Source organism: Hippopotamus amphibius, chromosome 6, assembly GCF_030028045.1.
Source record: "Hippopotamus amphibius kiboko isolate mHipAmp2 chromosome 6, mHipAmp2.hap2, whole genome shotgun sequence".
NCBI lineage: Eukaryota > Metazoa > Chordata > Mammalia > Artiodactyla > Hippopotamidae > Hippopotamus > Hippopotamus amphibius.
The window spans coordinates 23,982,524-23,997,685 of NC_080191.1; positions in this window are offsets into that span (position 1 = coordinate 23,982,524).

Here is a 15,162-nt window from a genome sequence, read left to right on the forward strand (position 1 = left end):
TTTTTGTATACCGTGCAATATATTGCTTTAAAAGTATGTAACAATATGAAAGCAATTAAAAGCATTACAGTTTAGTTTAGTAGTAATTATGTAATTAAGGGAGGTAATAACACAGTAGATAGGGGCTCTTTAGCCCCATATAATCACAGGTTCAAGCCCAGCTCTGCCGCTGACAGGCTGTGTGGTCCTGGATAAGCTTTTTAACCTCTCAGCCTGCTTCCTCATCATTAAAATGGAGACAGTCATTGGATCTACCTTGTGTTATTATTGTGAGGATTTATTTTAACTATTTATTATTTTAATTATTGAACTATTTTGTTACATGATATAATGCAGGTAGTATGCTTAGTCAGAACTTGGCAAATATGCAAATTTGTAAATATCATATCCCTCAAGCATTTTATTGTTAGAATCTTCAACTTTGTGGAATTACATAAAATATGAAATCAGAAAGCACTCACTTCCTTTTTTCTCTACTATGCATTTATATTATAGTAGTGAAGTACCAGAGTTAGAATATTTTTGTTTCTATTTTGTTTATATGTGTTTGTATGCAGTGCCTCTGTGGAGTATATGATGGTCAGGTCTGGAGAAAGAACGTGGAATTGGGAGCCAGATAAAGGTTCAGATTCTGGGTCTATTATTATTAGTTGTGTGGTCACGGGCACATAATCTGTCTGAAACTCAATGTGCTCACCTGTAAAATTGGGTGATGTCCCATCCCTCCTTGGGCTGTCGTAAAGATTGATGGATATAATACATGTAAAGGCCCTTGAAAAATAGATGCTCCATAAATATTAGTTCTCCTTCCCTTCTCTGAAAAAACAAATGGGCATTTAAAAAAATCAGTGTTTCAAAATTTTGCTTAAGTCTTCATGATTAAATGGAAATGACATCCCAGATATACTTATAAATTATTTTTTTAAATTCTGGAATGTCCTTCCAGAGTACTCATATCATATAACCGATGAGGCAAATATTTCTCTCCCATCCCCTCAACTTATCCAATTCAAGATACCCTGAAATATTTTCTTCCTGACCTCTTGTATTGAGAAAAGAAAGAACTTGACAGAAAGAGGGAGTTTTAAAAGTTCTTTTTGAATGATAACGGGAGAAATATATGGTGTGTGGAGAGGTGGGGAGTGTCCCACGTAATGAATCATACGTAGAACGTACAACGGAGAATTCAATACTGTGCTTCTAAAACCTCGGTAGTGCTTACTGTAAGTGATATTTTTGTGGCCTTTTCTTTGCACAGATATTTGTCATTCTGTAGTTGATTTAGAAAGAGATTCATGGAAAGTCATAATTATTTAAAGAAGGGAACAGGCAAAGTGTTCTTTTGCCATGTCTATAAATCTTTCCTTATGCTTTGCTGAGAACTCTGCTCTGGCTGTCTGCTTTAAGCGTGTAACAGGAGTATATCATAATGTCAGGAGTTGTCAGGCCCTCAGAACTCTCCATAATGTGAGATCACAAGCAGAGACAATTTCACTGTAACATTTCTGACTACAAAGTATAAATACCATTCAGTTGGCACATTGATATCACATCAGGGAGTTTCTTTTTTTTCCCATCCTTATCCTTTAAGTTTGTCAAGGTATTTAAATCTGTAAAGTTAGATAAAGCTAGCTTAAGAAAATTAAGATTCATAATAGAATAACAGTGTCAGAAGAAAAACATAATTTTGAAAGGAAACATAAAAGAGAAATTATAATAAAGATTACAAAGACATTGAAAAAGGTGCTGCATGTATTTCAGTTATGTTTTCATTAGTTCTCTCCAGAGGACAAAAACATTTCTCAGAACAATTTAAAATCGTACATATATATTAAAAATAATTCAAAGACAAGATTTAAAAATTTTATCGAGAGCCTTGAGAGACTATTCCTTTCTCATGATGAAGTTACCAACTGGGAGTATTTCACTAATTCTTCAGTGTGTTGATCTGCCTCACTGGCTACCATGATGGCTCCCTTAACAGCTATTGTTTTTAAAATGGAAAAAAAGTTTAATGCTTGTGTAAACTAAGATGTGAAAAACGAGTTTACAGATATTTTATTTTTTGCTGTGATTACACATTTCCAGGACATGTGCTTTTAAAATTTTGCTATATAAAAAAATATGGGCTCAACCATTAAAAAAAAAAAGAGAGATACAGACAGGAAGATAGAGATGCATTATTTTCTTCCTAGAAATACCTTAATAAATTCTCCTTGGTTCTTCCAGGTTAACCTTAACTTCTTGCTAGTGATTCACAAACAACATCCCCATATTCCCTACAGAATCAGTATATCCGGACTGTCACTGAGGAAGAAGCTTTGTTAGGAGATGTGCTACATGAATATATATGCTGTGCTCAGAGAGGAGATACTACACTCTTGTTCTGTTTTATTACCGACTCTCTCCTTCCTGGAAACCACACATGCTTGCTGAAGTCTGGAGCTGAACCTCTCCCCCAGGATGTTGTTGGAAGTCAGCACTTCATGCCTGTGGTACGTGGCTGCCATCAAAGATTCAGCACCACTGTTAACACCTGCTGAGGGTACGGACACTTCGCTTGGTCTCCTACATGCCAAAGCAAATCTCATTTTAAATTCCTGAAGATAAGTTTTCCATAGATGTGGGACAAATATATTGGTTGGTAAATGTAAATGTCGTTCAGTAAGGTAAAAATTAGACCTTAATGTATAGTTTTGATTATTTGATTTTTTTCATATTTTATTTAAACCAGAGACCCTTATAAGCCATCTTGCTCTCATCTGTTTCCCTGACTTTTAAAATTATGGTGTTAGTGTATTCTGCTCTGTTCCTTTATTTGCTGTTTTCTGCTTTCCTGATAACATCTTTTTAGATTAGGGTGAAGTCTGATCAGAATCAGGAAGTTATGACAGATTTCTCCCTCCGCATTTGACTTATTCAAATCTCATCCTAAGATCTCCTTTTCTTACTTTATCCACCCTTTCCAGGCAATCCCATCCAGGCCCATGGCTTCAATTACCATCTCCATGCCTTACCTGCTTTGTCTGTTTATAACTTCAGCCCAGAGCTGTCCTCTGAGCTCCAGACCAGTATGTTCAGTTGCCTATTTGGTATCTCCACCTGGACTTCTTAAAGTCATTTACAATTCTACCCATCCCAAATGGAACTTATCATTATCACCTTCCCACCACAACAAAACAAAGTAAGATGTTTTTCTAGCATTGCTGTTTCAAAGATAAGCAAGCTGGAAACCTGAATCATCCTTGAAGGCTTGTTTTTTTTTTTTTAATGTGCCATATCCAATTAATGCAGCCCTGGGTCCTGCTGATTTTACTTTCTACTTGTCTCTCAAGCCAACAACTTCTCTGCTTTCATTAGCACCATCCTAATTCAAGCTGCCATCATCTTCACCTGGAGAACTGTAAGAGCATCCAAAAACCTTCTTCCTTAGTATTTTAAAATCTGTGTTGTACTGCACTGTGCATTATGCCATTGCCAGAATGATTTTTTAAAAGTAAAATGTAACTCCCTGTGCCAGTCCCCTGTTAAACAACTGAATGGTTTCTTCTGATTCTTAGAATAAAGACCAAGATACTCAACACAGCCTTTCTGCCTGGTCGTCCCCCTACCTCCCTCTCCAGTGGCATCTATCACTTCCTCTGGACTTCTTAGTCTCATCCCTTCTTCTTCAACACCCCTTCCTCATGGCCACACACATCATGATCCTGTTAACTCCTACTCCTTGTTCAGACTTCAGGAAACTCATTACTTCCTCAAGGATGTTGTGTCGTGCCATCCTTTTTAGATCAAATCCCCATCCTACAAACTCTCAAAGAATCACTGCACTTTCCTTTCCTAATGCCAATCACGTTTTACATTTACTTGAGTGGATATTTTATGGCCATCTTCAATACTGGATGATAAACTCTATATGAGCAGGCTGTGTGTCTGTTTTTACTAAATATTGTATTCCCGACACTCAATATAGTGATGACACTTATGCTGGGTTCTGGGGTGATTCAGAGTTCTGCTTATTTATATTAATGTCTGATGTAGTATGTCTAACTGGTGATGCTGGTTTTCTGCTTCTGTTACTTTAGCATCCTTCATCCCTCTCTGCCTCTTTTGCATGTTTGTACATCTGTGAATTATCCTTGCTGAATGAAAGGTACTTTCTTTATATGGACAGGAAATGCATTATTATTGTTATTCTTTATCATTTGGACTTTGCTTTTTGCACCCATATCAATCTTTCAGAGCAACACTAATGGATAGGTTACAGTGTGTTCATGTGTTTATTTTTGCATCTGGTTCTCAAGGCTGTACTTTGTCATCAGCCATCTGCTTCTAAGACAGGTCTCCATGTTCTCTAAGGATCTGTGCTCCATCTGTTAGAACTTCCTGAGTATTTTGTTCATTTTCAACCTGACCAATTTAGTCTCACTCTTTTCCCTGGCCTAATTCTGATAATCACCATTTCCTGGTAAACTAACTTTGACCCTCAGTTTTCACTACTTTCCCAAGTCTGCTGACCTCCCCCCAGGTCTCAAGGACACCCTTTGTCTTTGGTTTTCAGCCCTTAGGGGAGGTATTTATCTCACACCTATGGTTTTAGGAACAAAGGATGAGAATTTGAAGCAAGTGTCACTGAACCTGTGAAGTAATGCATTTCATTTTCTTTGGTCATATGCTGTTGCCCTTTCAAAAATTTCACCTACTTTGCTTTTCAACCACAACAAGAGAGGACAAAATGACAAATCTTTAATATCTGTAAATTGCAGTTTAAAATTTAAATGTTGCTCTTCCAAGAGAAAAGTCCTTTTACATCCTTTGGCATTTTGCGCCCACTATGTGCGGATTGCATAAGCATAAAGAAGTTGTTCCATGAGTGATGCCGTAGGTCAGATGCCTCCTGCAAGCCTCTCGTTTGTGGTTACTTAAAACAAGATTTTAAAGTGGATGTATCTTCCTCATTAGTGCAAAGAAAGCTCTCTACAAAGGAAAAAAATAGAGCTATTGTTTTAAAAGTTAGAATTTTCTGCTGAAGGAGTTTACTATTTGCTTCTAGTGCTTTCATCAGAGAGTTGGAAGAACCTACTATGTGCTAAGTACCATCCCAATGCTGTAGGGGCTTTAAAGATTTAAAGTCCTGGTCCCTGCACTCAACAGCATGTTCTAAGTAGAGTAGGGAAATACAGAATAATACAGTAGATAGTGAAACAAAGTTAATTACACACAAAGAATTTTGAGCTCAAAAAATACTAAAATAAGCTACTCTATGTTCTTTATTTTAAAAAGAAAGAAAAGTGGACACAAAGAAGTCATGGGACTAGTTCAAGGTTCTCCAGAACCAGATTTGGAACCCTTTTGTTGCTCTTTTATCTATAGCATCTTGTGTGTTATAGTGAAAAGTTCATGTTCTCTTATCTGTTACCACTGGCAGAGAGCTTTCTGAGTCCACTTTTTGACATCAGAATATTGCCTTGAATGAAAAATTGGTATTGGTGATACAATTAAGAAAAAATAGACTGGAGTTCAGCTCTACTCAGTATCCTCTGTGGATAGAATCAACATCACCTTGAAGAAGCTTTTTTAGAAATGCAAAATCTCAGGCTCCATGCAGACTTGAATTATAATTTCTTTTAACATTTATACATGTTAAAGTTTGAAAAGCATACCTCTAGAATGCTTGACGTAGAACAATGGTCCTGACAATTTAACATGCATAAGAATCTGGATGGAGAACTTGCTAAAGCACGATTCTTGGGCTTTAGTTTCAGAGTTTTTATTCAGCAGGTCTGAGGTGAGGCCAGAGAATTTGCAGGTTTCCAGGTGATGCTGATGCTACTGACCTCGGGGCTGTACTTTGAGAACCACTGGTTCTCAGCTCTGGTTGCACATCAAAATCTCCTGGGCAGCTTTTTAAAAATACCCAGGCCTATGCCTTATCTCCTGATAATTGGTTTTGGATGAAGCCCAGCCATTTTTTGGAAAACTTCCTCGTGATTCTAATGTGCCATAGGGATCAGGAACCACTCTCTGGAAGATGAGAAGAGCTTCTGTATTTTCTGTGATTAACATGGGATTCCAGGAATTGAACACCTTACTAAGCAACTCAAGGAGACCGTCTGTGTCCACACAGACTTCTGCATGATGCAGGCCAGAGACGTGCAGTGATAAGGGGCCAACAGAACTGGGCCCCAGTCTCAGATCTGCTACCTACTGGATGTGTGGCCTTGGGCAGGTTACTTTCTCTTTCAGCTTTAGTACCGTATCTGCTAGATGCAAATAGTCGTTTCAACCACTGTGGCCTGTTCTTGGGAGAGTTAAATAAAATATCAAATTACCCACTCATAATAGGAATTCATTAGTTGGTAGCTGATAATAAGTTTGGGTAGTTCACTGTTATTCCTACATGAGAGCTGAGATGAGTATACAATATTACTAAAGTCATACCATCAATTTTCCCAAATCTGAAAGATTTTAAAAGGATATCCAATATTAAAGTTATATTGAATGAGCAGAATCTAGTGGCAGGTATAACTCCTGAAGAGGCTCAAATAAGGAAGTTTTGCTTTTAATATACAGTCTATCACATTCACCATCAATACTTGCAGTTGGTTCAGCATGCACAGTGTTTATTCAGCACCAAGGCAGTCATGCCTTTAGCAAATGATTCATTTCATAGTTATATAGACAGTTTACTATTGATAACTCCTGAGGATTGTAAGTCTCTCTCAGCATTCATGTGGTCAAGGTCAATGGCAACCAACTGACCATTTCCCCGCTTAGTTTAGGCACATTACATGTTTTGCTGGAAAACTCTATAATTTCTCTAATGCTGAATATTCAGGTGTACAGCAAATGTTTTAACCGAATGCTTTGGCAGGCCATTTGGGATTAGGAAATAAGGGTTCATGACTGTTGTTCATATGCAAACCTAAGTACCTGTTCCTAGAGCATGAGCGCTTGGCAGACACTAGTCCAGCTCCCACCTTCACAAATGAGGGACCAGGGTGACCTGCCAGAGGTGAATCACTTAGCTTTTCCCAGAAACAGTCTAGGGGCCATGTTCTCCTAGATATACAATTTTCTCTTTATTTACTTATTTTTGTTATTGTCATTATATTAACACATTCTTGAGTTGACCAAATTTCTGTCATATTTGCAAGATGTTATTTTTCAATATGGTGATAAGACTTTTTGTAATAAAGGTGTGTGACACAAGGTGTGTGTGTGTATATCCATGTGACTTGGTATGTGTGTCTCTGAGTCTATGTATTTGTGAATATGAGGGTGTTTGAGCATGTGTGTATCTAAGTGTCTGTGACCAGGTATATGTGGTTCTAGGTGTGTATTTATATTTGACATTTGTGTATATGAGAATGTCTGAGCATGTGTGTGCATGTGAGTGTGTAGGTGTGTGTGTACAAATGGGAGAAGGAAGGGTCCTGATTCCATATTTCCTGCGATATGTATTTTGCTTCTCAGCAAAGAGCTGCAGTCTTACCAACTGTTCTTTCCAGAATCTGGACTAATAGAAAGTCTGCCACATTTATGACTGCATATTGTTCAAACTGAAAAATTTCCCCCTTTACCTAGAATATTTTTGGTATCTAAGACGCTTTAGTCACTTGTAGACTTAACACTCTTTAAAAATAAAACCTTTATTTCTTTTCTGAGTGCTGCGCTGTAGTCTCTTTTGGTGCTAAATGAAAAACTGAGTTTGGAAAAAAGATATACCAAAAAAAGAAATGTTATGATACCAGCAGGATGACTTACTAAAGCTGTTTTGAATTGCATTAGATACTATTTTATTCTGCTCCAAGTGTGAAAAAAGAAATTAGAAGCTCATGTTTACTGATTTAGAAACAAAAACCACAGAAGCTAAGTGCTGGAAGGGTTTGCACAGCTCCCCGAAGTCCCCCTGGATTTCAGTTCCTTTCTTCTCTAAAACAAAAGGGTTCAGGTGATTTTTCAGATGTCATGCCACTTGTTTGCTATCCCCAATCCCAATTTAGAGTTTATTTATTTATTTATTTTTTCATTTTGAACAGCCTGGAGAGCCAGACCTGCCTGACAGGGAATGTGTCGCTTTTTTGGGTCTTAAAATGAAATATCTAGTGTGATGTTTAACAGTCTTAAAACATTATTATAAACTCATTATCTTGCAATAATTTAGAAAGGCAGAATACAGTATGCACGGCACTCCAGAAAGGCATTTACTTATCTAGGTGTGAAAATATTGCTTATTTAGAGTAGAGTCATACAACTGGAACATGGGAAAGGTCATTTTTATAGACAGAAGAATTGCTCTTTTGTAAAAGATGATGCCTTGCAATTTAAGGAAGCCAAAACTCAGTGTCTGAGGCATCAGTAAAAGAGTTCTTGATATTATGAGGCAGAATATTCATGTCAAAATATTCCAAGAAAAGGTAAAATGTAAAAACGTTAACAAAACTGAAATTTTACTAAGTGAACACATTAAGTTGGTAATTCAAGTCAGTTATTAGCATGTTTTTAGTTTATACAAATTTTATACCTATGTTCTTATTCAATGCTTAGCCAGAGGAAAAACCTACCATTTTTCTTTTCTTTAAAGCTTATTTTGTATTTGCATTATTGATTTATTTTAAATTTAGTTTTTGTGTCTTTTGTTTCTCAATTTTGTCAACATTCGTAACAACATTGAGTTTATGAGTGGAGAAACAATAACATCACAGTCCCCACTTGTCTACAAATAGGTGAATTCTATGTTGCAATTATAGTCTATAAGAAATAAGATACTTCTGGAAGGCAAAGCATATTGAAGAAATGAGGAAAAAGTGCTGAATTGAAAACAAAAAGACCAAAAAAAAAAAAAAAAACCCTAAAAGCTGAAAATAGGTGGGAAAAAAACCTAAGCATTTTCCCCCAAAACACCCTCAAACTGCTCTTGTTTTCTGTGGACCAGTGACCAGAGTCCTCACAGAAAACTGCACAGTAGTAATAAAGGCACAGTGATCCTTTCCTCCACATCAGGGGCCCTCAAATGTTTTCTTAAAGGGACACATAATAAATATCTTAGACTTTTTCAAGTTAAGAGGCAGATTCAAGGATACTATGTAGGTACTTCTATAGACATTTAAAATGTAGCCATTTAAAAACCTAAAAGGCATTTTAGCTCGTGAGCCATACAAAAACAGATGGTAGGCCGATTAATCTTTTATTAAGGAATTGGAATTTCAAAATTCTATCCTATATCAGCTCTACAATCAATGTTTTATAAAAATTAAATAGGTTAGGATAGACCTTTAAAAAATTTAAATGTCATTTTTTGCTCAACACCATTGCTACTCGCCATTAAAGGTATTATCTTTAAATAAGAAAAGAACACTCAGCCTTAAACTTCAGGAACATTTCCCCTTAGGAAATCCCCACTGTCTTTATTCAGAATCAATGAGGTACAAATCAAAAGTTGAACACAGAGCTAATAGTGACAATATAAACAACATTAATAAGAATGGTACAGGATGATCAGTGATTCAAGATCAATACTTTAAAATTTGATCTTCCAATATGAGATATTTGTAATGTCATATGGATAGTTGATGTAATTTGAAAAGTTTCAGGAGAGATAATAAACATTTAAAAATCAATGTTGGAAAAGTGTATGAAAACATTATCTAGATATTGAGATATATGCTATTGGAGAGAGATTAATACATTTCCATCCAGAAATTCTTGGGCACCCCATCAACTGGGGCAAAGAAGTATATTCTCTTCAAGATTGGGACATATGGGAAGCAAAGACAGTCCTGGCCCATCTTTTTCTGTGCTTTTATGTTAGAAAGAACAGAACTGAGCAATATTTTTCTCCATTGGCATTTATAGAATTATGTAATTTGTCTTAATTAAGGAAATGAAAAGGAACTCGATATTTTTGTGTGAATCCACGTAGGTGGTAAAATATATAAACAAGACAGGAAAAGATGATAACACAAGAACAGCACAGCCTTTTCAAGAAAATTGGAAGCTATAAAACATCATATGTCATAATTTTGGGGTGGAATGTGATGTGCCAAGCTACTCAGATTTTTTTAAAGTCAGCCATCAGCTCATTAACCAATGTCTGCAAGCAGATGTTGGCTTATGCTGTGGTGCTATGTGGAGATAGATATCAGCTTTTCAAATAGAAAGTTGCTACCTAATATAAGAAATGATTTCTTTTCTTGAATCTTACTTGTCATATTATGTTACATTAGATGATGAAACAGAACGTTAACTGTGTAATGAGACAGGGATACCAAAATGTAAAGGAGAACACGCTTTTTCAGCTTAGATATGTGCCATCATTTTAGACACGAGTAGCCATTCTGAAATGATGACAGAATATTTTCAGGCAAACCAGCTGCTCGTGAATTAGAATAATGTGAAAGTTAAGTAAGTTTGAAAACTTTTCAAAAAAAAAAGCAACAGAAAAAGCAAAAGGCTCCAAGTGATAGTGATACTTTACTATTTTAAACAGAGCTGAGACTCTTGGTAATGCAGAGTGACTCAGTACTTGGCTTTTTTTTTTTTGCCAGCTAAAATGCCCAGGACCCCTTGTTAATGTGAGTACCCAAACTTCGGGTTGTTGATGCTTCTCAATGATGTATGTGGCTCTTTTGACAATGGTGCATATAAATGAGCTTCTAGACCTTCATTAAAGTCTTTGTAGTTTATTTCTCAAAATGGAATGTAATACAGATATTGGTAGATCACATTCCAGAATAAACCAGACTGCATATTTGATTATTCTGGTAAGAATGAATATAGCATTTCAAGGTGAGAAAAAATTATAAGTAAAAATAACTCAAGAGAAAAAAAATGAGGAAATACATAGAGATAGATCACTGGTAAAATCACTTTTTGTCTTTAATAGGATTTGGATTTACTCTCTGCTGTTGAATCATTCTTATGTATATACTTATTGATTTTTTTAAACTCTTTTTTTAAACTATTTCAACACATCCCACAATTAAATCATCCACTTCATTTAATCTTAAAAATTCTAGGTTGGTTCAGACCTAAATGGTTCCAGAAAGATAACCACTTATTTTATTATTTTTAAAATCTTGTCAAAAAAAGAATCTCACAAACCTGTGTGGGTTAAATTCTCATTTTTCTTAGCCTTTGGTGGCAGTGGGTTCCCTGGAAAGCTGGCTCTGAGGCTGTGGTTTCATGCAGGACTTTATTAGGGGTTGTTCTCTGCATCAACAACTAGAGAAGAGAAGAGGAGGCACGTGAAGAAAGGAAAAGGGACAGGGAGAAGGGGGAGGAAAGGGAAGAGAAGATGGATTGGGAGGGAGACTGAAGATAAGGGAGGCAGGGGCAGGGAGGGGAGGAAGCAGGACTGGGCAGAGAGAGAAGCTGGAGCTGTGATAAACTGTCTCAACAACAGTTATCCCTACTTCAGCGAGGATACTAGATCTTTACACTGTATACGATATACTATGCTAATAGTTCATATCATAAACTATATACTATACTATATATTCCAGACACTACACTGTATGCTACTTTCTATTCTATGCAGTATGTATTCTATATACTATATTAATATGCTTTATACTATTCTATATACTATACTAATTCTCTCTATATATACACTGTATACTAATCATTTTATTATATATACTATATTATCATATAGTTTATATCCTATATATAATAGTTTATACTATAAAGTTATATGTAGTTTGTACTATAGATCATACTTTATAATTTACATCAGTCATTGGATACTGCTGTCTCAGGAAGAAAGCTTGCAGTTGGGTGAGACAGCTTTTTTTTTTTTTTAATATTCCACATGTATTTATTGTAAAACATTGGCTCTCTTCCCTATGCTGTGCAATACATCCTTGCAGTATGTTTATTTTATAAACAATAGTTTATACCTCTTAAGCCTCTGCCCCTATCTTGCTCTTCCCTCTTTCCCTTTCCCCACTAGTTTGTTCTCATATCTGTGAGTCTATTTCTTTGTTATACTCAATAGTTTGTTTCTTTTCTTAGATTCCACATATAAATGATAACATACACAGTATTTATCTTTCTTTGTCTGACTTATTCCACTAAGCATAGTAGTCTCCATGTGTTGCAAATGGCAATATTTCATTCTTTTTAATGGCTGAGTAATATTCTGTTGTGTATATATACCACATCTTCTTAAATCAGTCATCTATTGATGGGTACTTGGGTTGTATCTTCATCTTGGCTATTGTAAATAGTGCCGCTATGAACATTGGGGTGCATATATCTTTTCAAATTAGGAGACAGCTTTCTTTAGTTCTGGGCACTTTCCAAGGTCAGTTTCTGAAGAAGACTGACAGCCAAGGGCTCTGAGATAGTAAGTCCTGAGGTCCTCAAGGGGACATGGCTGCTCATGAGAGCATCCACTACAGCTTTAAAATGAGGAAGATTATTTTAAGCTCTAATTTACATTACTGCCATAAAGGAATTTATATTTTTAAATATGGGAGTAGTGAGTAGCTACTTTTCATTGTACAGACTACATATTTCAATCATGATGCAGGATAAGTTTACTAATAAAACTGAAAGCCAGATGAACAATCCCAGTCTACTCTTTTCTAAGCTTTGAAAGCATTTCTTTTGTATTTCCTTGAATACATTGGTTAAATCTAGAACAAAATTTATTGATTTTTTATAATAATGTTGCAGAGATCACACCAAGAGGACACACTGCATAACAATGCTTTGAAGACACTGTTAAAATTTTAACTACCTGGAGGAGACCAGCTATTCAATAGCACAGTATTTTTTCATTTCATAGTGGCCTGTGGGCAAAGATATGTGTAAGCATATTTTGGGATCATAAAGTAGGATCTCAGGATATCTATTTAATGTGAAGAGATAAAAACTAGATATTTAGGGAAGACTAGGGTAATTAATTTATTTTACTTGAATTAAAAAAAGGAAAATTATATGGCAGTGTAAGAAGCAATGAGATGTGCAGGAACATCAGTTCTTTGTGGGACATGCAAGCCCAGTGACTTCCATCAATTGGCCAAGGGACACTTCATAGAAGTCAGATGAAGCAAGGGTGTTTTGTTGACACCACCATTCATGAGACTATCAAGAAATCACTGCTTTAACCCCAGAATGCTTCCCTGAACACAGGGAATCACATAGTAAGGATTTCCAGTCAATTCTGTGATTAGAGACATAGCTTTCCCTTTTTGTGTGTGACTACTTTGATGGGACCAACTGCAAATATGAGTTTGAATTACATGAAGTCTTCAGAAAAATAGTCAATTCTGAAAAACTGGGGAAAATATTTCAGATTTCAGGATACCTTAGACACACTAGGGATAAACATAACCTTCAAAGTCTGTCCACATAGGAAGTATTAAAAGTTTCACTTTTTAGGAACCCAGGAAAGTTTTTCCTCATTTGTGTTTTTAATTAATATGTAAAGTACTGCCCTGTGTAATGCATGTTGATGACACCAACCATTCCTTAAAAGGGCAGGTACTCTAAGGGAAACTTCCAGGAGCAGAAATGGGTAAGCCAGAATTATACAAGATGATCCACCAAGCTATGGGGAGTTTTATTGCAAAGAAATAAAAGAGGTTCTAAATCTGGTTAGATGAATAAATGCCCTTTAAAAATGATACCTTCAAAAAGACTAGACAGCAGGTAATAGCTTAAAGGTACAACAGTACTATAGTTTGCTAGTCATTGAACTTGCTCTGTGATGTATTTTTTTTTCCAGTGTGAGATAAGAAAATGAGACTTTGGTAAGGACTTGTAGAGGTTATGCTTTTCACTTTTCTGCCTGTAGAATAGTCTGAGAGTGTTCAGTTAAGACTTTCTCTTATTCTCTAGGCAGACATAAAATTGCTGAACTTTTACAGAAAGGTTGCCCTCTAAATAATACTTCCAGCCAAGATTGCAAGTTCCATAAATCTTGTGCAAAAGTGTGAACTGATCCTTTATCAGCTGCTGGAATTACCTATGCCCAGTGGTAGCAAGCATTTTTAATCCAACATTTTCTGCATCTTTGTCTTTCATTATTTTACTTACTTTAAATACATAAATTGAATGTCCAATTGTTTTTAAAGATGTCTTGTGCCAAAATGGCTAATAAGCAATATGATTTCTATAATTACATATGCATACTAAAACTAAAAATGGGTCCCGCCTTTGGGCCCATATCCTATAGAACATACAGATTCTTCTCCCTACTTATTTATATTTCTGTGTAAATAGGCAGCATTGTTAAACATTCTGGGATAAGGAATTGAAGTTTCTCTTTTACCCTTATTGTCTAGTCTTTGACTAGCCTCCGGTCTTAGAATCTGAGAAACTGAAATGAATCATTAGGTTTTCAATGGACTTAGACTGAAGAAAGAAACTAATTGTACATTTTTGCAAGATTTTAGATATATAACATCTTCTGTCTTAGCTATAGATTATTTAATTTTTAACACGTGCTTCCAGACTAATTTTCTGCAAAGCAGCCACATCAATTATTAATTCATCTATATTTCCTCAAAGCGAGTCAGACTTAAGATCCTTCATAAATATTTAAGAATACTGCTGCAAAATAAACAGAAACTTTTACTGAAGTTTTGATTGCAAGTTTGAGAACCAACTATTGCAAAAGCAACAAAAAGCAGGACAAACGTGTTAAAGATTCCAGAGAAGTGAAAAGAGCAGACACTGAAAGAACAGGAAGGACAGATTTCTACCCTAACACTCACTGTCTCAATTTTACGATGTAAATCTCATTGACTGCACATTTAACTAATGGAATAAATGAATGTGGCCAAATTTAACTTAGGCCTGACTCATGTTAGCACTTTATTTCTGATAGCTCACTTTTTTTCTCTCTTTCTCTCTCACACACGCATTGCCATGTATCCTGTACACTCTTTACCATTAATACTGACCAAGTTACTGAACGAATGAATACGTGAATGTATAAAAATAGCTCTAATTTTCCTTTCTTATTACCATTAGCAAGGCTTCTGAGATAGATGGTGTTATGTGTTGAACTGTATCCCTTCCCCCAACCCCTCATGAGATTTGTTGAAGTTCTAGCCTCTGGTACCTGTGAATGTGACTTTATTTGATAATAGGGTCTTTGCAGATGTAATCAAGTTAAGATGAGGTCACACTGAATTAGGGTGGGCTCTA